Source organism: Acinonyx jubatus, chromosome A2 (assembly GCF_027475565.1).
Source record: "Acinonyx jubatus isolate Ajub_Pintada_27869175 chromosome A2, VMU_Ajub_asm_v1.0, whole genome shotgun sequence".
Taxonomy (NCBI): Eukaryota; Metazoa; Chordata; class Mammalia; order Carnivora; family Felidae; genus Acinonyx; species Acinonyx jubatus.
The window spans coordinates 137,395,659-137,410,790 of record NC_069383.1 but is presented as its reverse complement, the minus strand read 5'-3'; the positions used below and the strand labels follow the sequence as shown (position 1 = coordinate 137,410,790).

At 38.3% G+C, this 15,132-nt stretch overlaps 1 protein-coding gene across 3 annotated transcripts in view; it reads right to left on the bottom strand.

Annotated features, from left to right (window-relative positions):
- FHIT (fragile histidine triad diadenosine triphosphatase) overlaps positions 1–15,132 on the bottom strand; it is a 1,399,071-nt gene that overhangs the window by 1,308,693 nt on the left and 75,246 nt on the right. The gene's annotated exons all lie outside the window — the stretch shown is intronic.

Below are 15,132 nucleotides of genomic sequence, written 5' to 3'. Positions count from 1 at the left end.
ATATGAGTACCGGTGTTCTATGGCAGTGCCCGGTAAGGAAGCTCTGTACCCACCCGATCAGAATAGCTAATCAGATTCATATAATTAGCTTCCGTGTAAGACTGCTTTGGAGGAAATGAACTAGTATACCTTACTTCTTCCCCCACCGCCTCTACCATCAGCACATCTATTTAACACGCCCCAGATACCAGACACTATACCAAGTGTTCTACAAGCACTATCTCAGGTAACCCTCACAGTGATGAGGCACTCTTCTTACCCCCCGATTTTACAATTTAAGAAACTGAGACCCAAAGCCGTTAGCCTCACCCCAGGTCCTGTAGCAAGTAGCCAGATAGATATTCAAAGCAGGAACTATCTCATTCCAGACTCTAAAGCACCATTTCTAGTGTTTAGAGAAATCAATTCCAGGAATAGTACCAAGACCTCAACATTACTCTCTTTCATCAAAATATTCTGCCTTTGAATTTCCGGCTCTCAGTGATAAGGAAAATACACTACAGTAACTACCTCAAATCCTTCCTAGAAGCAGGCAGGAAAATAAATAAATAGCCAGGATTTCTTTTAAGAATTTGAATAGCAGGGTATGCATGTAATAGACATTTCAATAAATTTTGCTGGAGCATGGAGAACAATCTCATTTTCAAGTGGTGAATCCTGGCTCATGTGTAGGTGGCTTTATAATCATTCAAGCAGAGTTTGTGGTACACACCACTTTAAGGAATATGGTACTTTACATGGATTTGAAGAGCAAGAGTAGCCTAAAATCAGTCACTGTCACTGAACACAGTCATTGGATGACCTGGAATTCACTTTAGATAATTCATCTAAAGAAGACTCAGACGGGTGCCTGGGTGGCTCAGTCAGCTGGGTGTCCGACTCTTGATTTCAGCTCAGGTCATGACCTCATGGTCTGAGATCAAGCCCCACATCCAACCTCTGCCAGAGAGAATGCTTAGGATTCTCTCTCTCTCTCTCTCTCTCTCTCTCTCTCTCTCTGCCCCTGCCCCACTTGCATGCCCTCTCTCTCTCAAATAAATAAACATTAAAAAAAAATTTTTTAAAGACTCAGAAAATGACAATGTTCACTCACAGATCAAGGACAACCTGAACATTTAACTCATCATGAAGTTAAAGACCTTTAAAGGCCATTTGTACAAGACAGAACGTAAGAAAATAAAAGACAATGATTGATGGCAGGGCACTTTGGGGACAGGCAGCCCTGGTGAGAGTTGACTATGTCATTTTCCAGTTCTGCAGCTTAGGGCAAGTTGACTAAACACACCAACTGGTCTGGTTAACCATAAATTTCAATGAAAGTAGCACCTATCTGATGGGATTTCTGTGCTTAATCAACAACAGCCACAAAGATGATGATGGTGGTGATGATGACGATGATGACAATGGCAGAGATGACCGTCTGTCTGCTTTTACTCCTGGGAAGGTGAGCAGATGGGAAATGGGCAAGGTCGGCAGAAAAAGAGCACCTTCCTCTTTCTTGTTCCTGCTTGTGCTTAGAAATTCCTTGTGCCTCTCATCGCTGTTCGAACACTGATCTCTTGAGAGAGCCTCTGTAGCTTCTGCTAGCAGAGAAAGGCATGCCTCTTCCCTTCCTAGCTGGGTCAGGGCTAAGGAATTGGCCATTTCCTGGCTGCCTTTGACGCTAAAGCCGTCAGAGTGAATAATCTTGATCTCAGGGGACTCTCCTCCTTATATATTATTGTAACGAATGACAGCTGGCTTGGTTTGCAAATTTTCACAACAGGGCCCCAAAGACAAGGCCCACTGACATTTGAAAGGATTGCCGATTCACAATGTAAATACTGGAGCCATCAGTCCAGTGCTGTTATAACTCAGGGGGCTATGGGTGAGAGGGAGGGAAGGGAATGAGCATTTTGAAAACACCAACAGTATACCAGACACAGAACAGGAGAACTAGACACAGTTGTAGGTCACTGAATGCATAATCCAAATTTAGGTGACATAGGTGTGAGAAAACGCACAGACTAAATAAGGAGATACTTTCTTCTACTATCCTTATCAACTAAGAATATCCAAAAGCTTGCAATAGCAGGTGAGGGTATATATATAACCAGCACTGACCTCATCCTCCTCTCTGCTGCTACTAACTAAGGATGTAAAAAATGAACTGTAAAGAAAAACTTTGATCATCATCAAAGGGAGGGGCAAGCTTTTTCAGGGCAAGAACCATCTGTGTCCTAGTAACCAATGCATCCACAGCGCCTAGGACAGAGGTTGGCAAGTAGAGCATGCAATCAAAGTGCTGGGTGAATACAAGAATGCCAGGATGTGACTGCAACCAAAGCCCAAAGCCCCCAGCAGGTTTCACTGGTCTCTTTCCTTAATTCATCTAGAAGAATGTCCTACCTTGCTGGTCATCACCACCACTGACAATAATGAAACACACAAGTTCATAACAAAATAATATTTTAAACATACATAGCACACTAGGTCATTAAAAATAGACTAGGGAGTATTTTATATTGAGACACTAGGGAACATCATTACTTTGAAATGTCACTTTCTGCTTTAATTAGTACGCTCTAATGATAAGTATATGTCATTCTAATCTAATGAAAGTCTTGAATGCACATGGAATCTGGGTCACAGCCCTCTCTGGGAGGTACACGGATGTACAAAGAACAAACAGAATGCATGTGTTGATGTCAACCGGCTTACTTATCTTTATTAATATAATTGCCGAAGTTTCAAGTTTTAAAATCTGAGAATAAATTTGTTCACCACACCAAGCACTCCCAGCATAGCAATTTGATCTCCTTTCAAGTCTCTCAAGACAGCCTCACCTGTTTTATTAAGGGCCACGTGAAACTCCCAGACTCTTGGAGGTATCACTCAGAACAGGACCACCTGCTTGGAGGCATATTTTTAATAAAGACAACAATAGTTCAGCTTGCTCGCGGGGAAATTTATAAGGCTGTCTTTGCTTTCTTCCACCTATTAGGGCTCTTTATCCAAGTAGAACTTACTCACTCTCCTGAGCTTCAAAGACTCCGATAATGGACTTCTCCATTTCAAAGAGAAGTCTTAGTAGTTGCTCCTTGCCTTCAGCAGTCAGAATATAAAAGAACCCAAGTGATACAGACAAATACCTCTGATCTGCTTGTTGTGGCAATATCAGATAAAGAAACTCTGTAGCCCGAAGAGATATTTGATTCTTTCATTTGAATGTCAATACCAAGCACCCTCTCCCAGCCATTCCACCAAAGCAGGGAGAAATGTGTCTCAGAAATAGAACACAGAAGCTATCACGTGGATGTGGCTTCGAGTTCCTTTTTTACAGCTTCTAGCAAATAAGGAAGAAAGAAAGAAACTCAAGGACTGATGTTCTTTGCTTTGTGTTCTCCAGATCCTGTCAAAAATGGAGGTCGTCTATAGTTTCATCAATCGAGTGACCCAGAGCAGACCCCAGCTTTCTCAGGACTGGTAATGGCAATTACCAGTTCTCAAAAGCACTCAGGCAAGCTTGAGCTTTTAACCAGCTCCCCACAACAGCTTGCTTGGTTACCCAAGGCTTTATTCCCTGGCAAATCTGCAACACCACAAGACACCAGTTTAACCTGGCCCCACGGTGGGCACTCATTTACTATTCAGGATTCATGCAGATCACCTCACTCACACATCCGCAAGGACCATTTCACCTCCTGAGCCTCACCACCTTCACAATTGCAAAGCAATTTCTCAGGAGGGAGTGAGAGCTCTACTGACTTTTCACGGTAATGGCTCATGAAGATATTATCCTAAAATGCTTTCTCTTAAAAAAAAAATTTTTTTTTTTGAACTGAGAATTACATGCTGGGCTGAAATAGGATGGTGGTGGGTTCTGATTGTATCTTTTTTCCCATTTCAGTTTCGCTCTTAAGTATAGAAAATACCAGGTTACTCTCTCCTCCTCTCCTTTTTCTCCCTGATACTAAAAGTTTAATCTGCTGAGTCAAAACGAGATTTAGTATTAAACTTTCATCTTTTATCTGCCCCCTCCTCCAATATCTAAGAACAATGCGATTACACATAATTTCGCCTTATGGGTGTCTACCTGAGAACTGCATGCAAAATGAATCAAGGTAATTGGTGTGTATGAACGGGACTCCATTCACTGACGTGGGAAAAAGATACCTGGGTTTCCTAACCCACTGTGGTTACTTCTCCTCTTTTATTCTTTATTCATTTAATTTATTTATTTTAAGCAGGCTCCCTGCCCAACATAGGGCTTGAACTCATGACCCGGAGTCCCAAGCTTTACCAACTGAGCCAGACAGGTGCCCCTCCTCTACTCCTCTTTTAAATGAATGAGCTGGGGAATCTCTAAAATTCTTGTACGGTGCTTTAATACCTTATGGTGCCACAACATGAAAAGTCAAGCAACCATTAAAAATGATCCTTACAAAAACAACAATGAAAAAGGAAAAATATTATTTATAACATTCAAATCTCTTTCAGAGGCACCTGGGTGGCTCAGTGGGTTAAGCGGCCAACTTCAGCTCAGGTCATAATCTTGCAGTTTGTGAGTTCAAACCCTGCATCAGGCTCTGTGCTGACAGCTCAGAGCCTGGAGCCTGCTTCATATTCTGTGTATCTCTCTCTCTCTGCCCTCCTTCCCCCCCCCACCCCGACTCTCTCTCTCCCTCTTTCACAAATAAACAAACATTTAAAAAAATTAAAAATCTCTTTCAAATGAAAAATTATGCCACAAAGTTTCTGTAAATTAACTTTACCTCATTAGGATTTTCTTAAAACATGCTATATTAAAAAGAGTGATCCAAATATATTGTAGTAATTGTTAACATTTAAAATCAGGCTGTTAAATAATAATAATTTTTTAAATAATAAAATTAGGCCTTTAAAGACCACATTTTAAGGGGAAAATAGATATCTGAGGCATAGCACACATACACACACGCACGCACACACACACACACACACACACAAAGCAAAATATTAACTACATCCATTGATATGAAATGTCCAGAAGAGACAAATCCGTAGGCAGAAAGTAGGTTTCCATGTCACATTAATGGAATCATACTGTATGAGGTTTTTGTGACTGGCTCTCTCACTTAAGCATGTTTTCAAGGTAAATTGATGTTGTAGCATGTATCAATACTTCATTCCTTTTTTAGGTTGAATGACATTCCATTGTATGGCTATGCCACATTTGTTTATCCATTCATTGTTGATGGGCATTTGGATTGCTTTTACTTTTTGGCTATTAAATAACGACGCTATGAACATTCAGGTAAAGGTATTGTGTAGATATGTTTTCAGTTCTCTCAAGAATTATACAAGAATTGTATATACAAGAATTGCAAATGACATAGGAGTAGAATTAATGAGTCATATTATAACTCTATGTTAAACATTGCGGGGAACTGGCAAATAGTTTCCCAAAGTGGCTGTATCATTTTACAATCTCACCAGCAACATATGAAGTTCCAATTTCTTCACATCCTCACCAACACTTGCCATTGTCTTCTGTTTGTTCTGGTGCATATCAAGTGGTGTTTCATTGTGGTTTTGATTGGGTTTGACTTCCCTAATGATAAGCTTGTTGGGGATCTTTTCATGTGCTTATTAACCATGTGTAGATATTCTTTGGAAAAATACCTCATCAGGTCCTTTGCCAATTTTTCAATTGGATTATTTGTCCTTTTATTGTTGAGTTGTAAGAGCTTTTTGTGCATTCACACAAAATCTCTTATCAAATACATGATTTTCTCTCATCTGTGGGTCATCTTTTCACTTGCTTGATGGTATCATCTAACAAACAAAAGTTTTCATTTTGATGAAGTCAAATTATTGATTTTGTATCTTGTCATCGGTGCTTTTGGTGTTGTATCTAAGGAATCTTATCCAAGGTCACAAAAATTAACTCATTTTGTTCTCAGAGTTTTATAGTGTTAGCTCCTACATTTAAGTCTGTGATACATTTTGAACGAATTGTGGTGAAGTAGAGATCTAAATTCATTCTTTTGCATGTGGATATCCAGTTGTCCTGGTAACACTTGTTGAAAAGACTAATGTTTCCCCACTGAATTGTCTTGGCACTCTTGTCAAAAAGCAATTGACCAAAACATGAGAGTTTATTTCTAGAATCTCAATTCTATTCTGTTTATCTTTATGTTAGTATCACACAGTCTTGATTACTGCAGTTGTCTAGTAAGTTTTGAAGTCAAGAACTATGAGCCCTACATCTTTGTCCTTTTTCAAGATCGTTTTGGCTATTCTAGTTCCCTTGCCTATATGAATTTTAGGATCAACTTGTCAATTTCTGCAAGGAAAAAAAAAAACAGCAAGGATTTTGAAAAGGATTACGTTGAGTATGTGGGTCACTTGGGGCAATACTGGAATCTCAGCAATGTTAAGTTTTCTAATCCATATATATGGGATGTCTTTCCATGTATGTATTCTTTAATATTTTTCAACAGTATTTAGTGTACGAGTCTTGTACTTCTTTTGTTATGTTTATTCCTATGCACTTTTGTGCTACTATTATAAGTGAGATTGTTTTCCTAACATCATTTGGAGATTGTTCATTGCTAGTGTACAGAAATAAAATTGATTTTTGTATATTGATCTTGTATCTTGCCACATTGCTGAACTCGTTTATTAGTTCTAATAGTTTTTTAGTGGATATGCCAATGCACTTTTAACTTACACTTTTAAATTATTTTGACCCCCACCATACTTCTAAACATTAGTGTATGCTACTATTATACAACAATTATCCTCAACATCGAGCGGTTAAATCTTGTCTGTTCCCAGCTCTCATGCAGCCCTTCGATTAACCCCTCAGCCTGATGACCACTCTCCACAGGAAAGTGGAAAGAAGCTTTGCAAGAAAAATTACTTCTTCCTTAATTATTTCTATTTCTAGAGGTTAGTAAAGCCATGCAGAATAGTATAATTATACATGCTAAGCTACTAAAACTCTTCTGCCTGGCATTACCTTGCTAAAATGATGTCAAGCAAAACGTAACCAAAAGTGCATTTTGACATTTCCTATTTTGTTGAATACTGCTAGGGTGCTGGCAATCACTGTCTCTTACATACAAATTAACAGCCTACCATCTGTCAAGTGTGGGGATAATCATAGGGTTTAGTGCACAATATGGTTATTAGAATATGACCTGACAAAAAGGAAAAGAACACAACCTAATTTGGACTATAAAATCTATGATCTCACTTGCAAATGACAGTTTGACAAGCTATTATTCTGCATTTTGGCTTCCACCAGTAAAAGCAGTTTTATGCATACGTAATTCTATTAGTTATACAGGCAACAGCCTGTGGAAGATTTAAACTATAACATCAATTCGGTCATAGGCTATTTTTTAACTAATTCTTAGACAAATATTTGCACCACGAATACGTGGGAATGTAATGATCTGAGTCTTCCCATTTCCAAGTAACGCCAATCATTAGGCAAAAATGTCTTTGTGATATTGCTGCCAGCAATTCCACAGAATTCTTCAGGGTATATGCAAAAGAAAGGGCTGTAGGAACTTATTAAAACTATTCACGTGAACATACATCAAAGTCAAAAAGTTGACAGTTTTGAAAACTGTAATATATGAAACACTTTGGCATGGAATCTACTTCATCCCCAACAGTGACATCTGCTAATGAGCATCATTAATATTGCCTACTTTTATTTATCCTAATGCCTCGTGGGTGCTATCTTTATGTATATTCCTCTGTAACACCTTTTGTTTTCATCCAGGGGGACAAAAACCCATACTGACAGCTGCCTCTAATAAAGATGATTCCAACAAAACTCTTCTGGTTACAGAGAGAACATGGAGTACCAGGTTCTTGTTATGGTTGTTTTCTGCTTCTCAGAACAGTGCATAAATATGTAGTGTTCCTGAAGGTTATTTAAAGGTACACCCATTGTGTCTAAAATACATGCTTAACAGAGAAATGCATTAATTAAGTCTCAAGGCAAAATGTTCTGTTGAGGTGACAAAACAAAACAGATTTTTTAATATTAGCAATTATATTACCTGGGGAGCTTAAGTGAGATAATAACTATATAATGCATTAAGCAACTCACAGTACAAATTACGTTGCTTTGTTTTAGACTGCACATCTTTCTCATTATTTTCACACTTGTTTCCTTTCGCAATAGGGAAAAATGATGTATTTTTCTGTCATGTTGGTTCAATATAAGGTGAGTCAGAGTATCAAGGCTCTTCCACAAAGGGTCTTGGGATCCAATTTTAATATGCTGAAATATGAATTTTAAGAGCAGCGTGTAATGCATAATACCCCAAATTTCCCAATACTAAAACCTTCATGGCTATTCTCTGTAGAAAAAAAATTTGATCAAAACTTGTAGAAGAACTTTAAATGTATAAAAGCATACAAAATATTATTTACATCCATGAGTTTAGAATGATTCATCTACAGCAGCAACCCGGCTTACGAGTACAATATAAGATGAGGGAACAGGAAAACATAAGCAAAAAGATAGTGAGAATCAGGGAAACATCATTCATTGACAGAAAAGCAAGTTTTCCCCCCTTTGGAAAAGAAATTTATAAAAAAGAAAAAACAAAACAAAAAACAAACAAACAAAAAAACCCAGGTTCTTTCTAGCTACCTTTGCCTTTATCAATTAGCTAGTATATTTATGATAATTCTTTTTGAACGTGAAGGCTATCATCATGAATGTGACTTCATAAATGAACAAAAAATGCCCTCTGGAAATTCTTTTCTCTCAGAAAGAATTATTCCCAAATTTGGAAGTCCAGTTAAATCCAAGCATAAAATATATCAAAAAGAGATAAAGAAAAAAGGAAGGAGAGAGAGGTAGAAGGGAGAAAAGGAGGTGTAACCAATGCCTGGTCAAAAGACAGGAAAAAAAATAACCAAATTATTTATGTGATGAGACTATGAATAATTTGTGACTTTCAACTTTTATTCATTTTTCTAAACAAACACACATCACTTTAAAATTGTTTTAATGTTTTTATTTATTTTTGAGAGAGAAAGAGAGAGAGAGAGAGAGCGGGGGAGGGGCAGAGACAGAGAGGGACATAGAATCCGAAGCAGGCTCCAGGCTCCTAGCTTCCAGCACAAAGCCGGATGCGGGGCTCGAACTCACAAACTACAAGATCATGACCTGAGCGGAAGTCGGACGCTTAACCGACTGAGCTACCCAGGTGCCCCAAAACACAGATCACTTTTGAATGAAAAAGAAATTTTATATGTGTATTTTCTCCTCACTGCTTTAGAGGGATAATTTTCATACAATATAATATGCAAATCTTAACTTTATAGCTCCTTCACATGTATAAACCCAAGGATCCTCCACCTGAAAGACCTAAATTTCCAGAAAATTCCCTTGTGGCACTCTCTAGGCAAAAGCTTTCCCATCCTTCCAGTTTTCTATTTTCTATTACCATTGACTCATAAGTCTGGTTCCTGATTTTTAATTTGTTTTTAATTGTTTTTAATGTTTACTTATTTTTGACAGAGAGAGAGAGAGAGAGAAAGAGAGAGACAGAGAGAGAGCAGGGGAGGGACAGAGAGAGGGAAACACAGAATCCAAAGCAGGCTCCAGGCTCTGAGCTGTCAGTACAGGGCCTGACTTGGGGCTCGAACTTTTGAACTGCGAGATCATGACCTGAGCCGAAGTCAGACACTTAACTGACTGAGCCACCCAGGCACCCCTGGTTCTTGAGTTTTACATAAGTGGAATCAGATTGTGTGTAATCTTTTGTTTGTGGCTTCTTTTGTCAACATAATGCTTTTGAGATGCATCCATACTGTTGTATATATCAGCTGTTCCCTTTTTTTTGCTGAGTAGTATCCTATTGTGTGGCTGTACCATAATTTGTTTACTTGTTCACCCACTGATAGACAGTGGATTTTTTCACATTTGGGGCTATTTTAAATAAAGCTGCTATGAACATCCTTGTTCAAGTCTTCTTTGTCGGCATATGCACTAATTTCTCTCAGACTAATTCTTACAAGATAAATACATAACATATAATTTTTAATTTTAAACTGAGATCTAGTATTTTTTTTATGGCCACTGCATTTAAAACCAAAGGAAAATATTTAAAATTCTGAACTTAACAATTTCACCCTAAGAGAAAGGGAATACACAAAAATCAAAGCATAAATTTGTTACATTTTATGCTCCCAGATGCAGAGTTTAAACCGAGATAAAAAACTATAAACCTCATTGGGACCCTAGAAAACTGCTTACTGCTCCTCCTTCTGGATCTTCATTGCCTCCAATGGAAAGATTTCCAAAGGCATGGGGTTTGCCATAGGAATGCTATTTCATTTTTAAGTTTTTAACAAGTAAAACTTCCCTCTAGCTGAAAGCATAACGGAGAAAGAAGTATCATCATAAAGTTAAAAGTAACCCTATCAAATAATTAAGGGCTGAAAGGTCATCATCATTCAGGGAACTGAGAAGCTACTGAAATGGGGCCAGAGGATGCAGAGACATTGATGGTGTTTCCATGGCATCCACCACATGCTAGGGAAAAGAAGTAGGGTTTTCATTGGGGACGATGACGAGCACAATCCTGTCATCATGTTGCTAAGGATCACAGTGAGGGTCCCTATAAATACTTTATCATCCAGACCAGAAAACTTTGGAGACTAAAAGGGGTGCTAAAAATAAATATTACTTAATTTTTAAAATACTTACTTGTCCACTTACAAACTGGGTTTTATTATACTGGCAGACATTAAAAAAATAGTCCTATTATTTAAAATGTGTGTGTGTGTGTGTGTGTGTGTGTGTGTGTGTGTGTGTGTGTGTTGTAAGGGAGGAAAAATCCTCTTCTCCTCCTCTGCCTTCTTTGGGTATCTGGCTGGGCCTAAGAATTAAACTTAAGTTATAATAATAATAATAATAATAATAATAATAATAATAATAGAATTAAACTTAGGTAAGACAGACAGGAGAAAGTAAAAACTTCAATAAAATATACATTTTAGTGACTTTTTACATGTTTATGAGAGCCTTCACAAGAGAATAAAGACCGAAAGAACTGACCAAAAAGGAAGTTTTCATATCGTTTAGAAAAAAAAAAAATTGTGAAGAATGGATCAAAGGGGTTTGGGCTACAAGGGGTTTGGGTAGTAAATGATAAAGAAATAACTAGAAAAATGTGGTTTATGTATTAACAATATTTGAGTACACAGCCTTCTTGGCCCTCAGTTCCCTGTAGATGATCATAAGGACCCTCCCACCCTGCTGGTAGAGGTCAGGTTGAGCTCCTGTTTCAAGAGGACAAAGGAGGGAGGGCATGCTTCTGGCAATGTCTTAACTACCTTTATTTCAAAATAATTAATATGCCAAAGTGGCATATTTTGGGGTGACAATATGAACCCTTTCTATCCATATATTCAGGATAAATGCTAGCCTAGATAAGATGGAGAGACAACTGACATAAACTGGGACTCTCCCCAGTGAACTAGGACTCTAGTCTTAGCAAACTGGGTACACTAGTCAAGTTCACCTCCAACCCTCTCCAATGGACTTACCAGGGTAACTATAAATAGAAACTAAGATGTTAAGGTCCTTTTGTGCATTTAATAAATAATTTTTGCAAGTCTTTGATATATTTCACACTGCTCCAGATATGAGGGGGTGCAACGGTAAATGAGTCCAACCATCCCTGGACTGGTGGAGCCTTCACTTTGCCAAAGAAAAGAGGCAAGGAACAAGTTGTTACAAATGTGCTACAGAGAAGGAAAATGCAGAGCCCTTTGAAAAGCTTTTAGGTGGTAGTTCTTAGTGGGGTGGACATTGTCCTCTAAGGTGATTTTTTTTGCAATTGTGGGGGGCCATCTCATTGATGGGGAATGTCACTACTTTCTGTGAAGGGCTACAGGGATGCTAGATGTTCTATGATGTGCAGTACAGGCCCAGACAATGAAAAATGGTCTCTTGTCCCTCATTACTTTCACGCGTCCCACCAGACATTCATGTAGGTAAGAGAAAACAATTTATGATCTGTTTTATTTTTTTTTGGGCACATTTTTAATTTTCACTGAATTTCTCAGGAATGAAACTAACATGTAAAGCAAAGGAAGACTGTACTTTCTATTCAACACTTAATCAATTGTTCACTATTTCAGAAAATCCCATCACTGACAGCAATGGGATTTAGGGTCCTCAGTCTACCAATAGAAAATACAACGGCATTAGTCTGCATTCATATCTGTCACATACACAAATGTAAGAGAAAAACAAGCTTGGCAGCAAATAGTACGAAATTGGCCATGACCCGTGACACTCAGGGATATTCCAAAATGCATTCACTGAGAGTATCTTTAAATATTTCATTTTTTACTCATAATAGATGTCTTTTAAAAATTCTGCAGCACAATGATATAAAAAAATCTGTATTGTAAAAACTACTGATTAAAATTATTTACTTACTTTGGATTTGCCTCCTGTTTCTCAATCTTACACTGAAACTGTCCCTAGAGGTCTCCCACACAACTTCTTTATGACTTTTTATATTACTGTTTCTTTCTCTAATCCATTTGCTATTCCCTGTTGCCTACTGAAGGGCTTTTTAAGAACTAGAGACCAAATATATGCCACAAGCTGAGGATGGATTTCAACATTAGAGGTATTCTTCTTGAGATTCTCCAACACCACTCAGTCCCTTATCATAACAGAAGGGATTATTTTGCAACCACCTTTACAAATAAGTCCAACTCATTTCCAGGAAGGTCAGACTTGCTTATGGTCTCTACCTCAAAACTGTGTAATTAATCTCAGCATGTTAGCCCTACTTAACTAAGATTATTTCCCTCTATTTCTCATCATATGTTATTTTTTTATCCCAAGAATGGTTTTTATTCTAGTGTCCCCCATACCTCTCCTCTTCTGTCTCTGTACTTCCTCCACAGAATGGCTTGCTTCTGATCTTCTCTTAGATCCAATTTTATTCAAGCCAAGTAGATAAAGCATTTGATTAATTCATTGTGTCTTTAAGTGAAGCTGTGCCTGGACATTTGCACTGAAATACTGTGTTTATTGTAACTCACTTCCGTTTTCTTTTTCTTTTACATTATTAGTTAAACCATTATGCCAATTTTTTTTTAATTTTTTCAATGTTTATTTATTTTTGAGACAGAGAGAGACAGAGCGTGAATGGGGGAGGGTCAGAGAGAGAGGGAGACACAGAATCTGAAGCAGGTTCCAGGCTCTGAGCTGTCAGCACAGAGCCTGACGCGGGGCTCGAACTCATGGACCGTGAGATCATGCCCTGAGCCGAAGTCAGACGCTTAACCGACTGAGCCACCTAGGCGCCCCAACCATTATGCCAATTTTTTAAAGTTGGTGGGGAGGTAGGTAATATGATGAATGTATTTCATTTTATAATATAAAGAAAACATAAAATATCTTTTTATAAAAAGAAGGCACTCTTAGGTGACGAGATTAAACAGTTGAGTCTAATTGAATTTGGATTGGTGGTCATTTAAGCTAAAACTCAGAGAATAGGGAAGAGTTAGCAAGTAGAGGAGAAGGGGTCAGGGGAGAGGGGAAGAGAGGCCAAACCCTAAAAACCAGCATCCCCTCTTGTAAAAAATACTGAAAGAATAGAGATCAGAGAGCATGAGCTGGAGAAATGGCTGCTAAAAGGTGGTGAGTGAACCAATTAAGGCATGGATTTTTGCTGATAAAAAAGCCAGCTTTTCCAGGGCACCTGGGTGGCACATTCAGTTAGGCATCTGACTCTTGATCTTGGATCAGGCCTTGATTGCATGGTTTGTGAGTTCAAGCCCCGCATTGGGCTACGCTCTGATGGCATGGAGCCCACTTGGGATTCTGTCTCTCCTTCTTTCTTCTCCTCCCCAACTTGTGCTGGTTCTCTCTCAGAGTCAATAAATAAACTTAAAAAAAGGCCAACTTTTCCATTTCAATAAGTTCAAGTGTTTTAAGATACAGAAGAATACTCGTTTCCACATAGGGTCATGAAACAAAGCTTCCTTTTAAAATAAATTTAAGAAAAAATAGGTACAGTTTTGTCTTATTAGTACAGGTAAAACAGAAATATGGTAAATAGATGGTTCCTGAATGATTCAATTTGGAGATGTTCTGAGCTATATAGCGTGGCGGTTGGGACTGGGGACAGGGTTTGAGAGGAGATGGATGAAGGAAGCAAGGGCCAGGTCATGCAAAGTCCTGTAAGGGGCTGTAGTGTTTCAGGTCCCTATCTTAGAAGCAATGAAAGTGCATTAAAGGATTTTAAACAGAAGAATGACGAGATCCTATCTGTGTTTTCATAAGATCAGTGTGGCATCGATGCAGGAAATGGATCAAAAATAGGTAGGCCAGTTAGACAGCTGTTCCAAGTGTCTAAATAAGAGACAGTCCTAAATAAGAGTGTCTAAATAAGAGGCCTAAAGTCAGGTGATAGCAGCAGAGATGAAGGGGAATTTGAGAGATAACATATATGCTGGAGTCTAAGATGCCATAAATTGAACCACCACTGGCTTTTCAGAGAACACGAAGAAATATAACACTAAAGGAGCAGATCAATTGTAAGAGGTCACTGTTTCAAAAACAATAAAATATGGAAAATCTATGCTTCTTAGAATGGAGGAAGTGCAATTTTTAGAGGTAGAAAATAGGCTGTAGCAACTAATCAAATGACCAATGGTGATTGCCGACCAGTGGGAAAAAGTTGAGATTGCTAAATTCCCTGGTCCTCAAAATTCCAAACAAACTGACTTTGCTTTTTGGCTTTTCGTCTTTAATTGACATGACAGATACTTTCAGTGATGCACACGGAGTCTAAAATTCAGAAGGTCATTGGAGGAAATAAAAGCAGACATCCCTCTCAGGTTAAGATATACTTGAATAAGGCATGTTCGCTGGCCCACTGGCCTTCTGCTATCAGGGGCTTAAAACTTATAAGTTGAAATTTGCTTCCAGGAAACAATGTTCACAGCACTCTGAAAGTCAAGGCCTGGTCTTGGCTATTATTATGAAGATGATGATTTACAGCCAGTCAGTGCCCATGGCCCAGGCCTCGAAGTTTGTTTACAATTTACAGTAAGAGGAGCCCAGCCTGAAATTATTAACAACCCTTGAAGTTAAAAAAA